Source organism: Mobula birostris, chromosome 1 (genome assembly GCF_030028105.1).
Source record: "Mobula birostris isolate sMobBir1 chromosome 1, sMobBir1.hap1, whole genome shotgun sequence".
Lineage (NCBI taxonomy): Eukaryota > Metazoa > Chordata > Chondrichthyes > Myliobatiformes > Myliobatidae > Mobula > Mobula birostris.
This window is the reverse complement of record NC_092370.1, coordinates 16,650,720-16,677,477: the sequence shown is the minus strand read 5'-3', so window position 1 is coordinate 16,677,477 and position 26,758 is coordinate 16,650,720.

The following is a 26,758-nucleotide window of genomic DNA, read 5'->3' as shown; positions in this document are numbered from 1 at the left end:
TCAAAAGATTCAAAAGGATTCAAAGTATATTTAATATCAAAGTGTGCATGCAGTATACAATTCTGACCTCGTCGTCAAACTTGCAGATAAGGGGTGTGCTGCAGTAGTCTGGCCGACTGATCTCCACTTTGCTGAGGCCAGGCGATAACTCTCAGGCACCTCCTCTTACTTACTCCTCGAACAGAACCTCACTAAAGAGCAGCAGGCCACTCTCTGACCTTATTGACTCTGGGGATCTCCCATCCACTGCCAGCAACTCATGGTTCTCTCACCCTGCACCTCGATTTCTACCTCCTCCCCAAGATCAACAAGCCTGCCTGTCCAGGTAAACCCTTAGTTTCTGTTTGTTCCTGCCTCGGTGAACTTGTATCTGCTTACCTCAACTCTCTTTTATCCCCCCTAGTTCAGTTCCTTCCTACCTACATCCATGACACTTCTCACGCTCTGGATCTTTCCAATGAGTTCAAGTTCCCTGGTCCTGATCGTCTCCTTTTAACCATGGACGTCCAGTCCCTATACATCTCCATCCCCCATTACAAGGTCCTTAAAGCTCTCCGCATCCTTGTAGATAACAGACCCAATCTGTTCCCCTCCACCACCACTTTTCTCCGGCTGGTAGAACTTGTCCTCACTCTCAATAATTTCTCCTTTGGCTTCTCTCACTTCCTCTAAACCAAAGTTGTAGCCATGGGCACTCACATGGGTCCCGTCTATTCCTGCCTTTTTATTGGCAACATGGAACAGTCTATGTTTCAAGCCTGCACCGGTATCAATCCCCAACTTTTTCCTGTGCTACATCAGTGACTACACTAGGGCTGCTTTCTGCACCCATGCAGAGCTCATCGATTTTGTCAACTTTGCCTCCAACCTCCACCCTGCCCTCAAATTTACCTGGTCCATTTCGGACACCACCCTTCCCTTTCTCGATCTCTCTGTCTCTCTCTCACTCTCTCTCTGGAGCCAGTTTATCTACTGAAAACTTTTACAAACCCACTGGTTCTCATACCTACCTGGACTATACCTCTTCCCACCCTGTCACTTGTAAAAATGCCATCCCCTTCTCTCAGTTCCTTCGTTTTCACCGCATCTGCTCTTAGGATGAGGCTATTCATTCCAGAACTAATGAGATGTCTTCCTCTTCAAAGAAAGGAGCCTTCCTTCCTCCACCATCAATGCTGCCTTCACCGGCATCTCAGCCATTTCACACACGTCTGCTTTCACCCCATCTTCCCACCGCCACACCAAAGATAGAGCTCCTCTTGTCCTCTCCTTCTACCCAGTAGCCTCCGCATCCAGCATGTAATTCTCCGTAACTTCTGCCATCTCCAACGGATTCCATGACCAAGTACAGAATCACGTTTATTATCACCAGCATGTGACGTGAAATTTGTTAACTTAGTAGCAGCAGTTCAATGCAATACATAATATAGAAGAAAAAAATAAAATAATAATAATAATAATAAATACATAAGTAAATCTTATTCAGTATACTTTATACAGTATACGTATATTGAATAGGTTAAAAATCGTGCAAAAAACAGAAGTACTATATATTTTTTTAAAAAATGAAAATCTTTCCTTACCCCCAACTTTCCTCTTTCTGCAGGGATTGCTCCTTACATGATTCCCTTGTCCATTCATCCCTCCCCAATGATCTCCCTCCAGGTCTTATCCTTGCAAGAGGAACAAGTACCAAACCTAGCCCTACACCTCCTCCTTCACTACCATTCAGGCCCCCGAACAGTCCACACTTAGATCAGAGGAGCAACACCTTATATTCAGTCTGGGTAGCCTCCAACCTGATGGCATGAACATTGATTTCTCGAACTTCCAGTAACTGTTCCCTGCCCCCCTCATCATTCCCATTCCTGTTTCCCTCCCTCACTTATCTCCTTACCAGCCCATCTCCTCCCTCTGGTGCTCCTCCCCTTTTCCTTTCTTCCATGGTCTTCTACCCTCTCGGATCAGATTTTACTTCACCCTCACCCTCTCCTGGTTTCACCCAACACCTACCACTCCTCCCCTCATCTTCTTGCTCTAACTTCTCATCTTTTTTCCCAGTCCTGATGAAGGATCAATGGAAAAAAGACCCTTCATCAGAGTCTTGGGCCGAAACGACGACTGTTTACTCTTTTCCATCGGTGCTGCCTGGCCTGCAGAGTTCCTCCAGCATTTTGTGTGTGTTACCAGCATCTGCAGATTTTCTCATTCTCATGTTTGTATCTGTCAGTCTGGATTTCCAGCATCTGCAGAATCCCTTATGTTTGTGGCAATTATATATCTACACTCACTTTGCTGGTTTCCAATGGTTTTCAATATTGAATTTGTCAGGTGAATGCTGATTTAGATTCAGGTTATTTATTAATCACATGTACATCAAAATGCATCATTTGCATTAATAACCGTCACAACATAAGGGTGTGCTGGTGGCAGCCCAGGAGAGTCGCCGCACGTTCTAGTTCCAAAAATGTTCAACATAACAATAAAAACAACTGTAGAACAACAGCAACAACAGCAACAAAGCCCCATTTTTCCCTCCCAGCCATCTACTCACACACACAGATTGTCCTCCAAACCCCATAGTAGGCCACCTCCAGGTTTCCAGTCATCAGTAAACTTGCAAAGTTGCTGGAGTTAGCTTATTAAGGCCATTGCATTCGTGCATTGGCCTTTTTTAGTTTACAATTGTACAATTCAAATTGTTCACATCTCTGGGGACGATGAAATATCTTATGAACCTAGTACAGGTAGATAGTTCTTTTCCTAAGGAACCTCATGCTATGGGTGGTAGTTGCTTTAAAAGCACAGATTTAAACCGGTTCTCCCTGTCATAATTGTACTATAACCGGTTAACTTGCTGGTTGAGTTGGTGATGAGGAGGACAAATGCAGTGCCAGCATTCATTTTGAGAGGACTAGAATATAAAAGCAAAGATGTAATGCTGAAGTTTTATAAGGAATTGGTCAGATAGCATTTGAAGTATTGTAAACAGTTTTAAGCCACTTGTCTAAGAAATGATGTGCTGGCATTGGAGGGAATCCGGAAGACCTTTCATCCAAGAATGAAAGCTTTAACATATGAGATGCATTTGATGGCTCTGGGCATGTACTCGCTGTAGTTTAGAAGAATGAGGGGTGGATCTTATTGAAACCTATCAAATATTGAAAGGTCTATATAGTGTGGACATTGAAAGGTTGTTTTCCATAGTCGAGAACCAGAGGCCATATCCTCAAAATAGAAGGAAATCCCTTGAGGACAGAGATGAGGACAAATTTCTTTAGCCAGACGGTGGGGAGTCATTGCCACAGATGACTCAGGAGGCCAAATTATATTAAAATTGGAGATCAATAGGTTGCTGATTAATAAAGCTGTGAAAGGTTACGGGGAGAAGGCAGAAGACTGGGGATGAGCGGGATAATAAATCAGCCATGATGGAAAGTGGAGTAGACTGAATGAGCTGATTGGTGTAACAATGCTCCTATGTCTTATTGTCTTATAAAAGATGGACTATAGTATTAGCATAAATGGGTGGTTGATAGTCAACATGGATATGCATGGCCAATGGTTTATTTTTCCGTTGCATGTCCCTATGTTTATTGTTTACCTGCACGGCACTTTCTCTGTAGTTATACTTTATTCTGCATTGTTATTGAATTACCTTGTTCTGTGCAAAGATCTAATCTGTATGAACAGTATGCAAGACAAGTTTTCATTGTATCTCGGCATATGTGACAATGAAGCAAGTTTAATTTAAGCTCCATCATTGGTTATAGTATTCGGAATGTCTAGAGTTTGAGCCCCGGAGTTCGGGATCCCATCATCGCTGAGTCCTAGGGTCAATAATGAAGATAGATGCTGAAAGTTGATTGGAGGTCCAGAAGTCTTCCAGATAGAGTAGGACTTACACAATGAATGGCAGGGCCTCGAGGAGTGTGTTAGAACAAAGTAATCTGGGAATGCAGTTCCACAATTCCTTGGAAGTGGCATCACAGGGTCATAAAGAGAACTTTTGGTATGCTGGCCTTCATATATCAAAGTATTGAGCACTGGAGTTGGGATGTTATGTTGATGTTGCCAAAGACATTGAGGAGACCTAATTTGGAGTAATGTATGCAGTTCTGATCACCAATGTACGCAGTTCTGATCACCAATGTACAGGAAAGATATCAATAAGATCGAAAAAGTACTGAGAAAATTATAAGGATGTTGCTGGGGTTTGCAGACCTGAGTTATAGGGAAATACTGAATAGGTTAGAACTTTATTCCCTGCAGCATAGGAGAATGAGGGGAGATTTGATAAAGGTTTACAAATTTATGAACGGTAAATGCAAGCAGATAATTTCAATTGAGGGTATGTGAGGTGAGAACTAGAGGTCAGGGGTTAAGGGTGAAAGGTGAAATGTTTAAGAGGAACATGAACATGAGGGGGATCTTCTTCAATCAGAGGCTGGTGAAAGTGTGCAACAACCTGCCAGGGGAAGTGATAGATGCGGATTTGGTTTCAGCATTTAAGAGAAGTTTGGGCAGGTACATGGGTGGGAGCGATCTGGAGGGCTACGGTTCAGGTGCAGGTTGAAAAGACTAGGGTGAATAATATCTCAGCACAAACTAGATGTGCCAAAAGCTCTGTTTCTATGCTGTATGGTCCATGGCCGAATCCCTTGGTTTGAGTGTCTGTGAGTCCGCTGGGGAAGTCAGCGGCCTGATATATGTGAGTCAGTGAGTGGGTGTCTGAGTGGATTGAAGGGAGGAAAAGGGTGTGTTGTACTGTTGATGTTTCATTGCTGTTGTTCTGCTGAACATTGTGGGCATGCTATGTTGGCAACAGAATGTATGGAAACCCTTGTGGGCTGCCCCCAAGCACATCCTTATCTTGTTCATGGAAACAATGCATTGCACTGGATGTTATCATGTTTGTTTGTTTGTTATGTGCCACGTTGTATGGTGTGGGCGATGGTGGTCTTTCCATGACCGTGGTTGTTCTTGCCAAATTTTTCTACAGAAGTGGTTTGCCATGCTGAAGGGTTTCGGCTCAAAAAATTGACTGTACTTTTTCCATCGATGCTGTCTGGCTTGCTGAGTTCATCCAGCATTTTGTGTGTTGCCATTGCCACCTTCTGGGGCAGTGACTTTAGAAGACAGATGACCCCAGCCATTATCAATACTCTTCAGAGATTATCTGCCTGGTGTCGGTGGTCACATAACGAGAACTTGTGATATGCACCATATGCTCATACAACCATCTACTACCTACTCCCATGGGTTCATGTGACTCTGATCTGGGGGACTAAGCAGGTGCTACACCTTGCCCAAGGGTAACCTGCAGGCTAGCAGAGGGAAGGAGCACCTTATACTTCCTTTGGGAGAGACGAACCTTCACCCCAGCAAAACACGTACACATATTTTGATGTACATGTGATAAGTTAACAAGTCTGAAATCTGAGATCTGAGAAGTACAGTCTAACAAACATAGAGTAGAAAGCAAATATTATCCTGGTTTGAAATTTTTTTTAAAAAACGTTCTCAGAAGAACAAACAAAAGCAATAAGGTTAACAATAATGAAGTGGAACTGCAGACAATCCAACTCTATAATTATCTGGATGCAACAATGAAAAGATTCATAGTGCAACATGTATGGACAGGGGCCCATTTATCTTTATGATCACTACTAGACTGATAATTGTGCTCCTGGGATTCAAAGCATATGACGGAACTCCATTAAAAATGCCTCATCTTTAAAAGGTATAGTTTGGTCTCACAATGGTGGATCAATAGCTATCATCTCACAAGGCAATAATTTCCTTCCATGACAGAACAATGTTTCGAAGGTCAAAAAAGCCTCTGGCTTAATGGAACGTTTGGATTAGATGTTCGGCAATTGTATCAAGTCTGGCAAGAAGAATGACTAGTGGAGGTTTATGGAACACAAAAGGAGAAATGTTATAAGATTGCTACAGAGCAAATCTAGTTAAAAATACTGTCATGTTGAAGAGATTAAGCCAGTAATAATGCTTAGTTGCCAACAACAGAAAAGGCTACAAAAAATGAAGAAACAGCCGGTTCTTCAAAAGGCAAATCACTCTCCAACATTGAGTACTTTTTTATGGAGCACTACCACAAGAAACAGCATTCATCATCAAAGACCCCCACCATCCAGGCCAGACCATCAGGGAGAAGGTCATAAACCAGAAGGTTCAGGAACAGATATCACCCTACAGCCATCGGGGACTGGCGTGGATAATTTCATTCTCACTACTCTGAACTGATTCTACAACCTGCAGACTCACTTTTAAGGACTTTTAACAACTCATGTTCTCAGTGTGTTTTAATTTGCATAGTTTGTCTTATTTCACACATTGCTTGCTTGTCAGTCTTTGTTTATGTATAGTTTTTCATAAAATGTTTCTGTTTTTTTTCTTTTTCCTTGCAAATGCCTGCAAGAAAATGAATCTCAAGGTAGTATATGGTAAGAAACGTACTTTGATAATAAATTTACTTTGAACTTTGAATTTATACACAGATTCAGAATCTGATTCAGATTAAATTATCCATTGATAAAGGCACTTCTCTGCCTTTTCCAGGGGAAAGAGGAACCAAAAACATCTTTTATAAACACACAAACTCCCATAGTTATCAGCAAGGTAAAACAAAATAGGTCATTGAGCAATATACAGTTAAGATGGTATATATGGACTTTCATAGAAACATAGGAACATAGCCAATAGGTGCAGGAGTAGGCCATTCGGCCCTTCGAGCCTGCACCACCATTCAGTATGATCATGGCTGATCATCCAACTCAGAACCCTGCACCAGCCTTCCCTCCATACCCCCTGATCCCTTTAGCCACAAGGGCTATATCTAACTCCCTCTTAAATATAGCCAATGAACTGGCCTCAACTATTTCCTGTGGCAGAGAATTCCACAGATTCACCACTCTCTGTGTGAAGTTTTTCCTAATCTCGGTCCTAAAAGGCTTCCCCTTTATGCTCAAACTGTGACCCCTCATTCTGGACTTCCCCAACATCGGGAACAATCTTCCTGCATCTAGCCTGCCCAATCCCTTTAGGATTTTATACGTTTCAATCAGATCCCCCCTCAATCTTCTAAATTCCAACGAGTATAAGCCTAGTTCATCCAGTCTTTCATCATATGAAAGTCCTGCCATCCCAGGAATCAATCTGGTGAACCTTACCCATGACCCTGGGATTAAGAGTCCCATGCTCTACCGACTGAAGTTTCAAAAGAAACTTGATAAAGGTCTGGATAATAATCTTGTCAACAGTCTTGAAACCCATGAAACACAAAAGGCATGGATAGAGAATAAAAGCTAAGTAACAGGAAACATCACTTGGAGTATTGTGATTAGTTTTAGTCCCCTTATCTTACAAAAGTGTGCTGACATTGGAGAAGGTTCAAAGGAGGTTAACGAAAATGACTCTGGAATTGAAAGGCTTATCATATGAGGAGCATTTGATGGACCTGTGCCTGTACTCTTTCGAATTCAGAAGAATGAGGGGAGATCTCATTGAAACCTATCAAATTTTGAAAGGCCTTGATGTGGAGAGGATGTTTCCTATGGGGGGGGGGGGGATGTCTAAGACCAGAGGACACAGCCTCAGAACAGAGGAATGACCTTTTAGAATGAAGGAGGGGGAACTTCTTTAGTCAGAGTAGTGAATCTGTGGAATTTATTGCCACAGGAGGCTTTGGAGGCCAAATCAGTGGGTATATTTAAAGCAGATTAGTCAGGGCATGAAGGGTTACAGGGAGAAAGCAGGAGACTGGGGCTGAGGGGGAAAATGGATCTGCCATAGTGAAATGGCGGAGTAGACTTGATGGCCAAATAACCTAATTCAGTTTCTATATCTTAGAGTCCTATGGAAACCGCATGAAACAAAGAACAGTGTGTTTGTCAGGGGAGAGAGATGAGTACAGGAATCTGTATAAGCTGTGCTGTTTATCTTAGTACGTATATAGCATTGATTTGGACCTCTTATCTGTCGTTATGAGAGTTGATCCAGTGCTTCTAACCTGCTGAGGGTTTCAAGTATTTTCTATGTTTATTAAGGACAGATCTTTAGCTGCTAGTTCAAATAACAACAATTATGTAACCACACAGCTGATCTAGTAAACAGGTGTCAGAAATAGGGCAGTACAGTAGTGTAGCGTTTACTTACTGCCGTTATGCCACTGGCATTTAGGGCAGCAATGAAGTTCTTTCATCGCCGGCAGTGTTCAGAGCTTCTTTTATCATGTCAGTAGCTTCCTCTCTGTTTTTGCTACTATCAGTCATGCAAGTCCCAGGTGGAGACTTAGGAGGACAGATGTGAAGGGACTCTTCATTACTGTTATTGAACAAATTTTGTTTTACTTGTCAGGATTGCTAGCCCTGAACCTAGACAACTGGTGGACCACTCTTAGTCTGGCTTCTACTCTTTGACCTGTTTGGCATGAGCCAAAGCATAAAGCCCTAACTTCAGCCAACATGGCTGTCCAGGTCATTGAGGCATGCAAGGCTCCATACCACAACAAGGTTTCCTCCCACGTCTGTGGGTTAGAAGGTTAATTGGTCAAGTTGGTGTAATTGGGAAGGGACTCATTGTGCCGGAAGGACCTGTTACCATGCTGTACATCTAAACAAATAAATGTTAAATAGATACGGGTAACCGTACTGTAATGTGGGAACAGGTTCACAGGTTTAGTGAGTGAGACTGAAGACACTGACTATGAATAAGAACTTTTATCATTGATTTACTAACAGTAAATTATTTGACCAAACATCAAAGCCTCCCCCCAAGTTACATAAGCTACAAAACTAGATATTCAACAGGCAGATATTTAGCTAAGAATGCGTGCGGGCCTTGGAAGTCTGGAGCATACTTAGTGATTCTTCAGCACTGGTTGTGACCTCAGTGTGAAACCGGCACTGGGGACAAAGGAGAGAGCGCGAGCCTCCTGCACATGCTAATCTTATATCCCTGAGGTCCCTGAAACCAGGCACCGGTGGCATGGCACACAAGGTAACCAATGGGAAAGAGCTGCTGCATCCTCCAAACGGGCCAGTCGATGACCGGCAAGATGGAAGCAGCTTTCACCCAACAAGTAGACTAGCCCCTCCCACATAATACATATCTAACATGAAAGATAAAGGAAATAATCTGGATCTGTGTAACAATAACACAGGATTTTTAACAGTAAGTGGGGTGATGGGGGAGAGGGAGGGTTGATGCTTTGCTGCTGCTTGTGCATGGGGGTGGGGGAGGAAACCTTCGGGTTCTAACGTTTTTCTCTCTTTCTCATGGATGTCTGCGAAGAGTGAGGTTTTCAAGTATATATTCTCAGACATTAAATTGAAACCATTGAACCACTGAAAACAATGTCTCCAGCATTTTGCATGTGTTACTCTGTGTAACAGTGCCCAGGTCACCAGAATGCATCATACCACTGGCAGGAGTAGCAAGAGATTCACAGGCTGTGATTCTACTGCCTGTCCGCCAGCCATGGAGACAATACACATCCTTCTCTTCATTAACTCAAATCCAAATGTCTATACTGTACGCCCTCAAAATCATCCATTGGCTCCAGCTGAATAATTCTGTAAATGACTTGTGCAATTTAATTAATCTTCAACAAAAGTTATATAATTACTGATGCTTGGATTGCTTTTAAAGCTGTGCTATTATCTCAACTAATGAAACAATTTAGATAGATATTTGCATTCTTGTGATAAAGCTACAAGTCCTTGGATTGGTTTATTTGTAAACCTAATGATCTATTATTTATACACTAAAGCCAATTATCACTGATGACTCCTTTACTTATCCATTTTCAGCCATTACATATAATCGAGATAGCATTCCAAACTGCTAGACATTTTTAAACAACATCACAAACACGAGAAAATCTGCAGATGCTGGAAATCCAAAGATGCACACACAAAATGCTGGAAGAACTCAGTCAGTCAGGCAGCATCTGTGGAGAAGAGTAAACAGTCAATGTTCTGGGTCGAGGCCCTTCATCAGAACTGGAAAGGATGCAGAGGTCAGAGTAAGAAGATGGGGGGAGGGGAAGAAGAAGTTCAAGGTGGCAGGTGATAGGTGAATCCTGGAGAGGGGAGGGGGTGAAGTAAAGAGCTGGGAAGTTGACTGGTGTAAGAGATAAAGGGCTGGAGAAGGGGGAATCTGATAGGTGGGGCCAGGGTAGGCCATAGAACAAAGGGAAGGGAGAGGAGCACCAGAGGGAGGTGATGGGCAGGTAAGGAGATAAGGTAAGAGAGGGAAACAGGAATGGATAATGCTGAAGTAGAAGGAGGCAATGACTGGAAGCTCAAGATTATCAACATCAATATGTATTAGGAGGCAGTAAATAATTTAGTTATTTATTAATCATCGGTTTAGATCAACGAGCAAACCTTCAACTTTTGCTACCTAAAGCGATAAATTCTGAAAATAAAATACAGTATGTTTCCCTCCTACTCACACAGTAACTCGACTTAGCAATGAATTGTTCTCCCTTTGCATTGTCAAATCGCCAGCTACTGGTGACGCGCACATGTGACAAAGGACATTCAAATATGTCGAGCTGGCAAGCACTGTGAAGGAAGGCTAATGAGGATGAGGATTCATGGCCCACTGGGTCAGCTAGTTACCTCAGGTTGGTGATTCCAGAATCTTGTATCAGTGCAAGCAGAGGGCATGAGAGATGGTGACCACACCCACCACTTGGTATGCGAGTTGGCAAGGCCTGGGTCCTGTGAACTTGGGGTCAATACCAAAGCTTGAAGCTCGATGGTCAATCACAAGTCCAGGAACTGAAGCTTGTGGCCAGAGTTTTGGGACTTTGAGTCTGAGGTCCACTGAGGAAGTCGAAGGCCCATTACCCATGACTCTGCTGGAAGCCTGGCAACCTAACCAGATGTTGGAGGCCTGTCTGTGGAGGTATGTGAGGGTGGGAGGAAAACGGTTTGTTTTGTTGTGGCTATCTTATTGCTTGTTGTGTTCTGTACTGTTCTGCTCAACATTGTGGGCATTCTACAGTCCAGTCAAAAGTTTTAGGCACAGGTGAAAACATTCTGTAAGTGAAGATGCTGTCAACAAGACTGAAGTAAGATGTTTCTAAATTACAAACAACTTACTATAATGAGCAATAAACAGTACAAAAAAGTAGATCAATATTTGGAGTGACCACGCGTTGCTTCTAAAACTACATCACTTCTCTTAGATATATTAATACGCATCTGTTAGTCTCGTAAGACCATAGATTTGCGCCTTGCAAGGTTTCCAGGGCGCAGGCCTGGGCAAGGTTGTATGGAACACCGGCAGTTGCCCATGCTGCAAGTCTCCCCTCTCCACGCCACCGATGTTGTCCAGGGGAAGGGCACTAGGGCCGATACAGCATAACACCAGTGTTGTCGCAGAGCAATGTGTGGTTAAGTGCCTTGCTCAAGGACACAACAAGCTGCCTCAGCTGAGGCTCGAACCAGTGACCTTCAGATCACTAGACCGATGCCTTAACCACTTGGCCACGCGCCAACACTTAGGTATATTGTTGTACAGTTTTATAAGAAAATTGTCTGATTTTCAAGCATCTTGGGGAACTTGCTACAGTTCTTCTGCAGACTTTGGCTGTCTCACTTGCTTCTGTTTCTCCAGGCAATCCTAGACAGCCTTGATGATATTAAAATCAGGGCTCAGTGGAGGCCATGCCACCTGAAAGCATATTAAAAAACATAGGATGCCTAAGACTTTTGCAGGGCATTATATGTTGGTGCTCTAATGTGTGACAGCACTTCTAGGCTGACCCTGCACATCCTTACAATGTGTTGGGTTAACACAAACAGCTCATTTCACCGTGTGTTTCAATGCACATACGGTAAATAAATTAATCTTAATCTTCACATGTAGAAGATGTTTTCATCAGAAAGGATGCAGATCAAGAATGTAACTTATCTTCTAAGAGTGCAGACACACCCAGCCCTGAGTCACCAAGGAAGGTTATTTGATTCCAAACACTTGATTTATTGTTCATTACAGCAACGTCTCTCTGCTGCTTCCCGCTCTCTCCCCTCTTCCTTCCCCTTTTCCCAACCATGATTCCCCTCTCCCTGTCCCCTTCCCACTGTCAGTCCGCAATAGAAACCCATATCAGAATCAGGTTAATCATCACTCACATATATCATGATTTTAATTTTGCGGCAGCAGTACACTACAATGCGTAAAATTACTACAGTACTGTGCAAAAGTACCTAGCATTATATATGTGTCTAAGACTTTTGCACAGTACTGTAAATGAAAAAGAAAAATACTTACTTTTCTGCCTATTGTTATTTAATTCTAACACTTCTTTCTTTAAATCCTGTATTGTTAGATCATTTCTTGCACCTCAGAGATCTTTATTGAAAACCACTCTACAGATGTTTCTAATGTTATTCTGAAGCAATCCTGAAGAATTCTTTGCATTGAAAAAACCTGTGATTTACTGTCATTATATGCATCCAATCTAACAAAACTGAAGCACAGAGTTCAGAGTAACATAAGCAATTCAGCTTTCCTGAGGAAGTTACATGTCTTCTTTATGAAAAACGAAGTAGAAGAATCTATCTCCATGGTAAATTTCCTAATAATTATTCAAAGTGCTTTGTTGCTTTTTTTTATTTTTCACAGTTTGCGATAGTTTATTCTCTCTATACAACCATGATATAAAACCAATCCTCGAGGGCTCCTTCAGTGATTTTTGTGATTAAGGCATTAAGTAAGACCCCAAAGGTGCTGTGTTTCTTCAGCAATGGGAGCAATTGGCAATTATTGCAAAACATAACAGTAAGAAATATCTTAGTTAATAATGGAAGAAAGAGTGCTTTCATAATACAAGCACAACTTCCACCTAAAATGCTTTAATTGTAAGTTGATCGCCATCTCAATCAGCTTTAATTTTGTCACATAACCATAAGATTATAAGATATAAGAGAAGAGTTAGGCCCATTGAGTCTGCTCTGACATTTCATCACGGCAAATCCTTTTCCCTCTCAGCCCCAATCCCCTGCCTTCTCTCCATATCCCTTCATGCCCTGACTAATCACGAAGCTATCAACCTCTGCCTTAAATATTCCCTAAGACTTGGCTTCCACAGCTGCCTAAGGCAACAAATTCCACACATTCACCATTCTCTGGATAAAGATTCAGGTCTCGGCCTGAAACTTCGACTGTACCTCTTCCTAGAGACGCTGCCTGGCCTGCTGCGTTCACCAGCAACTTTGATGTGTGTTGCTTGAATTTCCAGCATCAGCAGAATTCCTGTTGTTTCCAGTAACATAATGTTAGCTTGATAACATCATCATGACTGGAAAGAATGATGAAGAAAACCTTCAGAACCTTGGTAAAGTGCTTGCCAGGCTGAATGAGTATGGTCTGCATGCAAAGAGAGAAATGTTTTTCAAGAATCGTATCTCATATTGCGAACATGTCATTAACAGGCATGGCTTACAGAAGTCACAAGAGAAGATTGAAGCAGTGCTACAGGCACCCGAAGTAGAAAATGTGTCACAACTCAGGTCATACTTGGTCCTTGTGAACAGCTATCACAGATTTCTCCCACTATATGGGTACAGTGCTGCACCCATTGAACGCACTGTTGCAGACAGGAGCAAAGTGGGAATGGTCAGAAAGATGTGAAAAAGCATTCAAGGAAACAAAGAGACTAATAACATCAGATGAACTGCTCACCCATTGTGACCTATTTATGCCCATCAAATAAAAAGTTTCACATATGAGGGGCGTTTGGCAGCTTTGGGCCCGTACTCACTGGAATTTAGATGAATGCGAGGGAATCTCATTGAAAGCTACCGAATGTTGAAAGGATGAGATAGGGTGGATGTGGAAAGGATGTTTCCTATGGTGGGGGTATCTAGAACTAGAAAGCATAACCTCAAAATTGAGGGGTGACCTTTTATAACAGAGGCAAGGAGGATTTTTTTTTTTAGCCAGGGTGTAGTGAATCTGTGGAATGCTCTGCCAGAGACTGTGGTGGAGGCCAAGTTCGTCAGTATATGAAGGCAGAAGTTGATAGTTTCCTGATCAGTCACCCTACCAAAGGATATGGTGAGAAGGCAGGTGTATGGAGATGAGTGGGATCTAGGATCAGCCATGATGGAATGGTGGAGCATACTCGATGGGCTGAATGGCCTAATTCTGCTCTGTGTCTTATGGCATGCAACACATCCCTTATGGTATTGGTGCCATTTTGTCACACACTATAAAAGATGGATCTGAAATTGCACCTGCTTCAAGATCACTGACGAGTGTAGAACACAATTATTCATAAATCGACCGAGAGGCCCTTAGTCTGGTATGGTGAGTAAAGAAATTCCATGAATACCTCTATGGGCAAAAGTTTACTCTAGTTGTAATGCGCTGTAAGGTTTCACTTCTAATGTAATGGTTTCTCTGTAGCAGGAATGTTTGGGTTATGACTAGAGATAATGGGGCTTTGGAATGTGAGGCTATCCAGTGAGAGGAATGTTGTTCTTTCTTGTGGGTCTGGGAGCAGGGATTTTGGGTCTTTTGCCGGGGAGAGATGAGGAGAGAAGATGCGAATGGAGAGAGTTGATAGACCGCCAGACGGAATGGACTCGGAGCGAGGATCCGAAGGGCAGCGATGATCGGAGGAGGTTGATGGTGGACGAACGGCCTTATCAGTGAGCTCCAACCTTGTGCTTTAGTCTGTTTCATGTAAATAAGCCCTTTTCTTTTCTGTTGTTTCTTTACTAACCATACAGTCAAATTAAGAATTATAAAGCTCAATCGTTTAATTGCATATTGTGTTCTGTTTGTTATTTCGGGGTGCTGATTTATAACAGCATCCACATAAACAAGATTTCTTAAGTTTGGCCAGGCCTGAGGGCTGTCTTGCTCTAAGTTAAGCCACTAGCCAAACTGAGAGTTACATAGTGATAGACCACTAGCCCTTATTTCCATTTTCAATCCCAGAAAGGGAACCCCAGTGATGTCTGCAACCCATTTGCAACGTTGGGCACTTTTCCTAGGAGCCCATTCCTATGACATAGAGTTCAAGGGTACAAAACAACACAGCAACATTGATAGCCTGCCATGTCTTCCACTATTGACAACTGAAAAAGAAAAATCTTCATTCTGTGAGCGAGCAGAAGCATTTCACGCAGCGTTGGTGGAGCAGTTGCTGGTAACAAATTCTGAAATACAAAGAGAAATAAGAAATGACCTGATTTTGTTGGAAGTCAATGACATGACCATGCAAGGATGGCCAGCTCACGGCAATCCTCTGTTTCCAGATTTCTCAGTGAAACAGGACCAACTGTCCGTATGTCAAAGAACGCTGATGTGTGGCTCTCATGTTGTGGTTCCTTCTAAACTGCACACAAGGTTGTTAGAAAATCTGCATGAAGGACTCCTGGGTACAGTCAGGATGAAGAGTCTCACCTGAAGCTACGTGTCGTGGCCGGGAATAGATAGATTGAAGACTTGATGAAAAGCTATCTGGTATGCCCGCAAAGTTTAAATGTACCCCGCTGATGGATGCTCAGCCCGAAAACACAGCTGAGCCCATTGCATCCAATAAGACAGCCACATTGCACCTACTGGAATTACCTCTCAGTGATGACCATGGCACCCACAACAGAGAAAGTCGTCTTTGACATGTGACGAGAATACACATAGATGTTAGCTGTCCTGTGAGATCAGCAGTTGGTCTGCCACCTGTCCTCAGGGGAAGGAGAGATGAGGAACAATGGAGCAGCGTCTGGAGATGTGTAATGAAGGGACGGGAGAGAAAGAGAGCTGTCTGGAGCGGCTCCCCCTTTGAACCCTGAACTGTTTGAAGTGATGGACAGGCGATACCCCAGCAGGGGGATAAAAAGGGACAGGTTCACTAAGGCAGCACACACGACACCCGAGGTAACAAGACCCTGGAAGCGGTGCGCCTCTCACGAGTCGGAAGTACCGGACAACGCACAGGGTGGAAAGGTACGATCAGCGGGAACCCGGTGTGTGTCCGCCCTTGTTTGGGTGCCGAGTTCACTGCAGAGGTTCGACCACATCTGGAGGGGGGGGTCACAGTCGGTGACCTCAGGTGACATCACCAAGGACCTGCCCGAAAGCTGCTTGTGAGCAATTATCGCCGGTCTGTGAGTGGAAGCCGTTTCTGAATGATCAGTCGTTCCCGTTCTCTCCCTCTCTCTCTCTCTCCCCACGTTGTCCATCGCCATGGCAACGATTACTGCGAACTGAACTACTAAATTGGACTGAACTTTGTGTCACTCTGAAATTGGTCATTTATCCCTAGACAACGATAGAGCTTGATTGATCCTGTTATCTTAATTCTGTGCACATGTGTGTTTATCATTGCTGAACTGTTGCATTTATTATCCTTTCGATTACTGTGTTGCTTGTTTCTTTAATAAAACTTTCTTAGTTCTAATAATCCAGACTCCAACTGAGTGATCCATTCCTGCTGGTTTGGCAACCCAGTTACGGGGTACGTAACAGACAAGACACCTGCCAAATCTGGTGCCACTCCACAGACCTCAGGGTGCTATCCTGAAAGAAGCAGAGTGCCACCCAAAAGACTGAATCTTTGGTATTGTGAAGTTACTTATTGACTGTCATTTAAAAAGAGAAAAATTGAGAAAGCACTGTTATTGTGAATGCATGTTTGTTTGGATTTTGTCTGTTAAAGGGGAAATGGAATATTTTGTTACATATACAGTTTTACGTTACATTAATCTAAAAGGGGAAATACTGTACTGTATGGATCTATTTCTCTTAGAGGAATGACTCCCCTTAGCACTAATTATTGACTTAAATTACGCATGCTCATTGATTTATTGCTCTCTCTGCAAAGTGAATATACCTGTTAACTTCTCCTTTGAGTGGGTTTGTTTAATTATTTGATATATAGTTGCACAGACACAACAGATAGAGTAAATGTAAGCAGGCCCTTCCCACTGACATTGTTCGACACTGCAACTAGAGGTCATAGATTATGAGTGAAAGGTGAAATGTCTTCTTCCCTCGGAGCAAGCTGCCAGTGCAAGTGGGGGATGTGGGGTCGATTTCAACGTTCAAGGGAAGGGTGGATAGGGACATTATGGGAGGGGTAAGGAGGGCTATGTTCCAGGTGCAGGTCGATGGGACTACGTTATTTAAATGGTTTGGCACAGATGGATGGGCGAAAGGGCCTCTTTCCAGGTTGAAGTTTTCTATTCCCCTATGAGTCCAGGATACATAAAATACTGGAGGAAATCAACAGGTCAGGCACTCTCTTGAATCCCACTGTAAAGAGTTTTAATGGAACTCTGAGTAAAATAACATGCTGTTATATATTTTAGCACGTTTGATTCCACACAACTGGCACTTTAGCAGATAATCTCAAACTTATACTTTATACTTTATTGTCGCCAAACAATTGATACTAGAGCGTATAATCATCATAGCGCTATTTGATTCTGCGCTTCCCGCTCCCTGGAGTACAAATCGATAGTAAACATTAAAAATTTAAATTATAAATCATAAATAGAAAATAGAAAAGGGAAAGTAAGGTAATGCAAAAAAATTGAGAGGCAGGTCCGGATATTTGGAAGGTACGGCCCAGATCCGGGTCAGGATCCGTTCAGCAGTCTTATCACAGTTGGAAAGAAGCTGTTCCCAAATCTGGCCGTACGAGTCTTCAAGCTCCTGAGCCTTCTCCCGGAGGGAAGAGGGACGAAAAGTGTGTTGGCTGGGTGGGTCGTGTCCTTGATTATCCTGGCAGCACTGCTCCGACAGTGTGCGGTGTAAAGTGAGTCCAAGGACATAAAATTTTGTTGGCAAAATTGAAGAATGTGTATGAGAGTTCTGGCCAATAGTTATTGCTCAAACAACATCTGAAACACGTAATCTGGTCAGTCACCTACAGTATTATAAATAGGATTATTTACACTACTTACTTTAGAATAAAATATTACCCATCATATAGCCTATATTAAGTGAATATACTTTAAAAGTTCCTCATTGAAACATCTGGAAGATCCAAAATTTTCTGTGGAACTACAATTTATTTCTATAATACCCTAAAAAATAACAAGATTCTTCAAAAAAAAAGAGCCTTTTCTTCACTTGACAGAGAGAACTGAAAATGTGTGAAACAAACAGCCTTGGAGGACAGCGAAGGAAGATAATGGGGTTGAAGTCAAAAGGGGTCTGGTAATTGATGATGCAAGTACAAATTGAGCACTAGAAATACTGCAGATGCTTTAGAGTTTGGAGCTAAGAATGGACCAATTTTTAGATCTTACATAACCTTTTGGCACTCAGCTCACCAGTTTGCTGAAGTTCATTAAGGAGGTGTGAACTGTATGGGTTTGCAGAAGATACAGAGGAGATTAATTAAGCCAATACAGGCAGCCGAACCATGCAGCGTTGCAAGGAATATCCATAAGGGAGAAAAATACTGGTCAATAGCATTCCCAAATTTGTCAAGATAACAGGAGAGCAAATAACCATCTATCCTCGATTTGTAAAGCTCTGTCCACAGGTCCATCAGAATCACTGACCCCTCAGAATGGAAACAACTAACTGAGTCTGACTTTGATGATATTCTTTAACCTCCAGATATCTACATGCCAAACCAGCTCAGATTCTGATTTACTGGTTCTGCACATATCCAGTACTTTGAAAAGAATTGTTTGCATTAACAACCGTCACAACCTAAGAATGAGTGGGACCAGCAGCTCACAAGTGTCGCCACACATTCTGGTACCAACAATGCATGCCCACAATGCTCAGCAGAGAAGAACCAACAAGAAGACAACAACAGCAACAAAATGAAACAATGACAGAAAAGCTCTCTCACTCTCCCTCTCACCCACTCTTGCACACAAACGTTCAGACCTCCAAACCCAGAACAGGCCACCTCCGGGATCCCAACCTCCTGTCCCTGTCCCCAAGTCGTCAACCCGCAGTTATCAAGGCTCCGACTCACTGACTTAATAGAGCATAGAACATAGAACGTAGAATAGTACAGCACCGTACAGGCCTTTCGGCCCACAATGTTGTGCCGACCCTCAAACCCTGCCTCCCATATAACCCCCCTCCTTAAGTTCCTCCATATACCTGTCTAGTAGTCTCTTAAATTTCACTAGTGTATCTGCCTCCACCATTGACTCAGGCAGTGCATTCCATGCACCAACCACTCTCTGAGTAAAAAAACCTTCCTCTAATATCCCCCTTGAACTTCCCACCCCTTACCTTAAAACCACGTCCTCTTGTATTGAGCGCCCTGGGAAAGAGGCGCTGGCTGTCCACTCTATCTATTCCTCTTATTATCTTGTACACCTCTATCATGTCTCCTCTCATCCTCCTTCTCTCCAAAGGGTAAAGCCCTAGCTCCCTTAATCTCTGATCATAATGCATACTCTCTAAACAAGGAAGCATCATGGTAAATTTCCTCTGTACCCTTTCCAATGCTTCCACATCCTTCCTATAGTGAGGCGACCAGAACTGGACACAGTACTCCAAGTGTGGCCTAACCAGAGTTTTATAGAGCTGCATCATTACATCGTGACTCTTAAACTCTATCCCTCGACTTATGAAAGCTAACACCCCATAAGCTTTCTTAACTACCCTATCCACCTCTGAGGCAACTTTCAGGGATCTGTGGACATGTACCCCGAGATCCCTCTGCTCCTCCACACTACCAAATATCCTGCCATTTACTTTGTACTCTGCCTTGGAGTTTGTCCTTCCAAAGTGTATCACCTCACACTTCTCCGAGTTGAACTCCCGGAGAACAATAAGCCCCCAATTTCCAGATATACCATCACAGAGTCCAGTGTCTCTTTGTCTGATTTTGAACTCGTAATTAAATAAAATATATTTTTACTTATTTGAGAAGGGTGCAACTTACAGTGAAAGTTGACGTCTCAAAACAAAACAGCATATGCTGTCTTTGGTTTGGTTAAATTTCTTATGGTGCTTCACAAATGTGTTATTTAACTATAGGGGTATATGGGGTGTTAGAGAAGGGTAGCACTTCTGGTGGGGGAACATGTCACATCCTTTTCAAGGCAGTTAGTCCACCTTTGGTCCCCACCTGGCACTCAGCTCTCACCTGTCGCTCCATGTAGCTGTTTGCATGCGACAACGGCCACACCCCAGGCAACGGCTTCGACAAGCTGGCTAAACCAGGTGAGGGTAGCCGACGGGTCTCCAACCCTCGGTGTGATAGGGAGTTGTCTATCCCAGTATGTGAAGACAGACTCCAGCGGATTGAGCGGACGAGACCAATGGAAGGTCCAACGGTCAAGAAGATGGTCTCTGCGAGCATTGTGGAACGTGTATAGCAGGGCTAGACACAAAAGATGTCCTGGTCATCCACTCGACTCTGTCTTGCTACTGGATCCAGATGGGAATTGGGAAGAGAGAGTGAGGCTGATGCTGCGCAACTCTCCCTCACTTAAATCCAAATCACGCGCTAGTCTCGACACCATCATAATGGTGACGAGGTTCTCATCGACGTTGACGATGGACAGACACTGATTTACCTATAAGTCACAAATGGGGGAACACTGCAGTTTGTAAAGCTCTGTCCATCAGAATCACTGAACACTGACCCCAACAGGGGAGTACCAATGAAATGTCTTAAGGAATATCTTGAAGAAGAAAAGAGAAGAGAACTTCCAGGAGGGAATGCTAAAGCTTAGGACTAAGGCTGATAAGAACATGACTGCTAAAGTTGGTGCAGTGCAAAGCGGAGAAGGACTGAAAGCTAACACTATAGACAATAGACAATAGACAATAGGTGCAGAAGTAGACCATTTGGCCCTTCGAGCCTGCACCACCATTCTGAGATCATGGCTGATCATCTACTATCAATACCCGGTTCCTGCCTTGTCCCCATAACCCTTGATTACCCTATCCATAAGATAGCTATCTAGCTCCTTCTTGAAAGCATCCAGAGAGAATTGGCCTCTACTGCCTTCTGAGGCAGCGCGTTCCACACCTCCACAGCTCTCTGGCAGAAGAAGTTCCTCCTCAACTCTGTCCTAAATGACCTACCCCTTATTCTTAAACCATGCCCTCTGGTACTGAACTCTCCCAGCATCTGGAACATATTTCCTGCCTCTATCTTGTCCAATCCCTTAATAATCTTATATGTCTCAATCAGATCCCCCCCTCAATCTCTTTAATTCCAGTGTGTACAAGCCCAGTCTCTTTAACTTCTCTGAGTAAGACAGTCTGGACATCCCAGGAATTAACCGAGTGAACCTACGCTGCACCTCCTCCACAGCCAGGATGTCCTTCCTTAACCCTGGAGACCAAAACTGCACGCAATACTCCAGGTGTGGTCTCACCAAGGCCCTGTACAAATGCAAAAGGATTTCCTTGCTCTTGTACTCAATTCCCTTTGTAATAAAAGCCAACATTCCATTAGCCTTCTTCACTGCCTGCTGCACTTGCTCATTAACCTTCAGAGACTGATGAACAAGTAAACATAGAAACATAGAAAATAGGTGCAGGAGTAGGCCATTCGGCCCTTCGAGCCTGCACCGCCATTTATTATGATCATGGCTGATCATCCAACTCAGAACACCACCCCAGCCTTCTCTCCATACCCCCTGACCCCCGTAGCCACAAGGGCCATATCTAACTCCCTCTTAAATATATCCAATGAACTGGCCTCAACTGTTTCCTGTGGCAGAGAATTCCACAGATTCACCACCCTCTGCGTGAAGAAGTTTTTCCTAATCTCGGTCCTAAAAGGCTTCCCCTCTATCCTCAAACTGTGACCCCTCGTTCTGGACTTCCCGAACATCGTGAACAATCTTCCTGCATCTAGCCTGTCCAATCCCTTTAGGATCTTATACGTTTCAATCAGATCCCCCCTCAGTCTTCTAAATTCCAACGAGTACAAGCCCAGTTCATCCAGTCTTTCTTCATATGAAAGTCCTGCCATCCCAGGAATCAATCTAGTGAACCTTCTCTGTACTCCCTCTATGGCAAGGATGTCTTTCCTCAGATTAGGGGACCAAAACTGCACACAATACTCCAGGTGTGGTCTCACCAAGGCCTTGTACAACTGCAGTAGTACCTCCCTGCTCCTGTACTCGAATCCTTTCGCTATAAATGCCAGCATACCATTCGCCTTTTTCACCACCTGCTGTACCTGCATGCCCACTTTCAATGACTGGTGTATAATGACACCCAGGTCTCGTTGCACCTCCCCTTTTCCTAATCGGCCACCATTCAGATAATAATCTGTTTTCCTATTTTTGCCACCAAAGTGGATAACTTCACATTTATCCACATTAAATTGCATCTGCCATGAATTTGCCCACTCACCCAACCTATCCAAGTCACCCTGCATCCTCTTAGCATCCTCCTCACAGCTAACACTGCCACCCAGCTTCGTGTCATCCGCAAACTTGGAGATGCTGCTTTTAATTCCCTCATCCAAGTCATTAATATATATTGTAAACAACTGGGGTCCCAGCACTGAGCCTTGCGATACCCCACTAGTCACCGCCTGCCATTCTGAAAAGGACCCGTTTATTCCCACTCTTTGCTTCCTGTCTGCTAACCAACTCTCCACCCACACCAATACCTTACCCCCAATACCGTGTGCTTTAAGTTTGCACACTAATCTCCTGTGTGGGACCTTGTCAAAAGCCTTCTGAAAATCCAAATATACCACATCCACTGGTTCTCCCCTATCCACTCTACTAGTTACATCCTCAAAAAATTCTATGAGATTCGTCAGGCATGATTTTCCTTTCACAAATCCATGCTGACTTTGTCCGATCATTTCACCGCTTTCCAAATGTGCTCTTATCACATCCTTGATAACTGACTCCAGCAGTTTCCCCACCACCGACGTTAGGCTAACTGGTCTATAATTCCCCGGTTTCTCTCTCCCTCCTTTTTTAAAAAGTGGAGTTACATTAGCCACCCTCCAATCCTCAGGAACTAGTCCAGAATCTAACGAGTTTTGAAAAATTATCACTAATGCATCCACTATTTCTTGGGCTACTTCCTTAAGCACCCTGGGATGCAGACCATCTGGCCCTGGGGATTTATCTGCCTTCAATCCCTTCAATTTACCTAACACCACTTCCCTACTAACATGTATTTCGCTCAGTTCCTCCATCACACTGGACCCTCTGTCCCCTACTATTTCTGGAAGATTATTTATGTCCTCCTTAGTAAAGACAGAACCAAAGTAATTCTTCAATTGGTCTGCCATGTCCTTGCTCCCCATAATCAATTCACCTGTTTCTGTCTGCAGGGGACCTACATTTGTCTTTACCAGTCTTTTCCTTTTTACATATCTATAAAAGCTTTTACAGTCCGTTTTTATGTTGCCTGCCAGTTTTCTCTCATAATCTTTTTTCCCCTTCCTAATTAAGCCCTTTGTCCTCCTCTGCTGAACTCTGAATTTCTCCCAGTCCTCAGGTGAGCCACTTTCTCTGGCTAATTTGTATGCTTCTTCTTTGGAATTGATACTATCCCTAATTTCTCTTGTCAGCCACGTACTCCTAGATCTCTTTGTATTTCTCCCTTACCTAACTCCACACCGTTCAGATAATAATCTGCCTTCCTGTTCTTGCTCCCAAAGTGAATAACCTCACACTTATTCACATTAAACGCCATCTGCCAAGTTTCTGCCCACTCACCCAGCCTATCCAAATCACCTTGAATTCTCCTAACATCCTCACCACATGTCACACTGCCACCCAGCTTAGTATTATCAGCAAACTTGCTGATGTTATTCACAATGCCTTCCTCTAAATCATTGACGTAAATCATAAACTGCTGTGGTCCCAATACCGAGCCCTGTGGCACCCCACTAGTCACCACCTGCCATTCTGAGAAACACCCGTTCACTGCTACCCTTTGTTTTCTATCTGCCAACCAGTTTTCTATCCATGTCAATATCCTCCCCCGCAATGCCATGAGCTCTGATTTTACCCACCAATCTCCTATGTGGTACCTTATCGAATGCCTTCTGAAAGTCAAGGTACACCACATCCACTGGATATCCCGTGTCTATCTTCCTGGTTACATCCTCAAAAAACTCCAATAGATTAGTCAAGCATGATTTGCCCTTGGTAAATCCATGCCGGCTCGGCCCAATCCTATCACTGCTATCAAGATATGCCGCTATTTCATCTTTAATAATGGACTCTAGCATCTTCCCCACTACTGATGTTAGGCTAACAGGGCGACTCCATATATATCCCAGATGATTGTAGGGCTTGAAGAGTTTTAGCCAGAGTGGGCAAAACCATGTGTCAAATTCAATATTGTCTGACTGACTGTAAGCCACATACAGGTATAGAGAATGTTACTCCAGCTGCAGTCAAAACTTACTTCCAGCTGAAAACGTGGAAGATTTTAGTGCTCACTGAATGTTGAACAATGATGGAACTGTTAAAATCAACTTATTAGTCTAATAATAAAAGGCCAGAGGGGAGATCAGTTCTTTTTTTAAAAAAACGAATTGCTTTAATTTAGTAAATGTCTCAAATGTCTGAAGTACATTTATTTCCTGCGGAGCATGAAGAAAGCTCACCTCTTTCCCAGGATACTGACGGACTTTTACCGCTGTACCATTGCGAGCATACTCACCAACTGCATCTCAGTGTGGTATGGCAATTGTCCCGTATCGGACTGTAAAGCACTCCAGCATGTGGTGAAAACTGCCCAGCGGATTATCGGTACCCAATTGCCCACCATTGAGAACATCTACCGTAAAAGCTGCCTGGGCAGGGCGAAAAGCATTGTCAGGGATGCATCTCACCCTAACCATGGACTTTTTACTCTCCTCCCATCTGGTAGGCACTACAGGAGCCTCCACTCCCACACCAGCAGGCACAGGAAGATCTTCTTCCCTGAGGCTGTGATACTGCTGAACCTCTCATCACAGCGCTAAGCAGTATTGCATCCGTATTGTACTGTCTCAGTACTTTTATATTTGTGTGCTGTAGCACTTTTTTTATTCACAGTTATTTTGTAAATAACACAATTCTTTGCATTTCTGGTCAGATGCGAAATGTATTTCATTGGCTTTGTATCTGTACTCGGCACAATGACAATAAAGTTGAATCTAATCTAATCTAATCTAAATAGATAGCAGAAGCATGTATATTGGGAATTTTCAAAAGGGAATTGGACGGAAGTTTGCACTGGAAAATATTATGTTGGATCTGAATGTTTAATTCTTAGATTCAACTGTTTAATGGTTATTTTCTTTGCAGTTTAAATATTAATTATGGGCTTGTAGTTTATATAATTGCTTATATAGAAGTAACTGCTTACTGTGCTTCCTAGTGCCATTAACGTAACTGTGCAAGTTCAGTGTGTTCCCCAAATGGTTATACAAAGTATAATTCTGGAAGTTCTTCTTGGTAATGCATTACTTGAATAAGAACTATCTCATTGTCTCTTATCTACTAATTTGAATGGAATTTTCCTTGCATAATCCAGCTGATCCATGAGGTCAGTACTATATTAATCCTAGTCTCTTAGTGTTTTGTCTCTCCCTTCATTTAGCAGACCTCTATGACTGTTGTTTCAATTTTCTTTGTTCTATTATGTTTAATAAAACAATTATGAAGCAACAAGTGTTGTACCTCTTTCCTGACTTCTAAAAGAATCTTAGATTAAAACATTAGAACCCAACAATTGCCAGCCAAGAGGTTTGAGCAGTAGATTTGGGGGGAGGGGGGGGTACCTGAATAGTTCTTTGAGTAAGTTGGAATAGATTCAATTCAATCAAATAGTCCCCTTAAACACAAAGGATTCTGCAGATGCTGGGAATCCTGAGTAACACACACAAAAATGCTGAAGGAGCTCAACAGGCCAGGAAGCATCTATGGACAATGATAAAGAGTCAACTTTTCAGACTGACTCTGATGTTTCTTTGCCCGTTACATCGACTCTTTATTCATTTCCATAGATGCTGCTTGACCTTCTGAGTTCCACCAACAAGTGGTCTTCTTCCGTGATGTATTATTTGATATTATACCCTTGGGAGATGGTAGCTTCAAATAACTCCCAGACTCCCAGTTCTCAGACCGAAACTGTACATACCTGAGAAGAACTTCACTTGCATTCTCAAAAGATTTAATGGCGCATTAATGTTAATGTGCCTAAGAAAGATAAAAATTGGTTGCAGCTTGTTCAAATGCAGCAGCAAGAAACAAAAAACAAAGTCTGAACATATCTCACTGGTTTTGACATCATTACCCTGGCTGCCTGTGTCCTTTATAATCAATTGTATATAAGGCTCTGAATAATCTAGCTCCTCATGTATTTTGGAATGTTTATTCCCTTACATCCGCAATCATAATCTTAGATTTGTGAATAATGATTTGCTTAGTTTTCCTAGAGCCAAGGATTTAAGAACTGCTGATACAGTCTTTTGCTGTTATGCACCAAAAATCTGGAATACTCTACTGACTGAGACATGCCAGGCTAGTAATGCGGAATGTTTCAAACCTCTTCTAAAGACCTACCTTTTTAATATGGCCTTTTTGTAGGATTACTTGATACCTGTTGATATTGATTATATTTATATAAATTGGTATATCTGATTCCATTTTATTCTATGTAATGTTTATCTTGACATATGATTTTTAATTTTGTCTCATTTTTATGACTATATTGATTTTTCTTTACAATCCATGTAAAGCACTTTCAGTCTGCATCTTAATGTATGAAAAATGCTACGTAACTAAAAGTATTATTA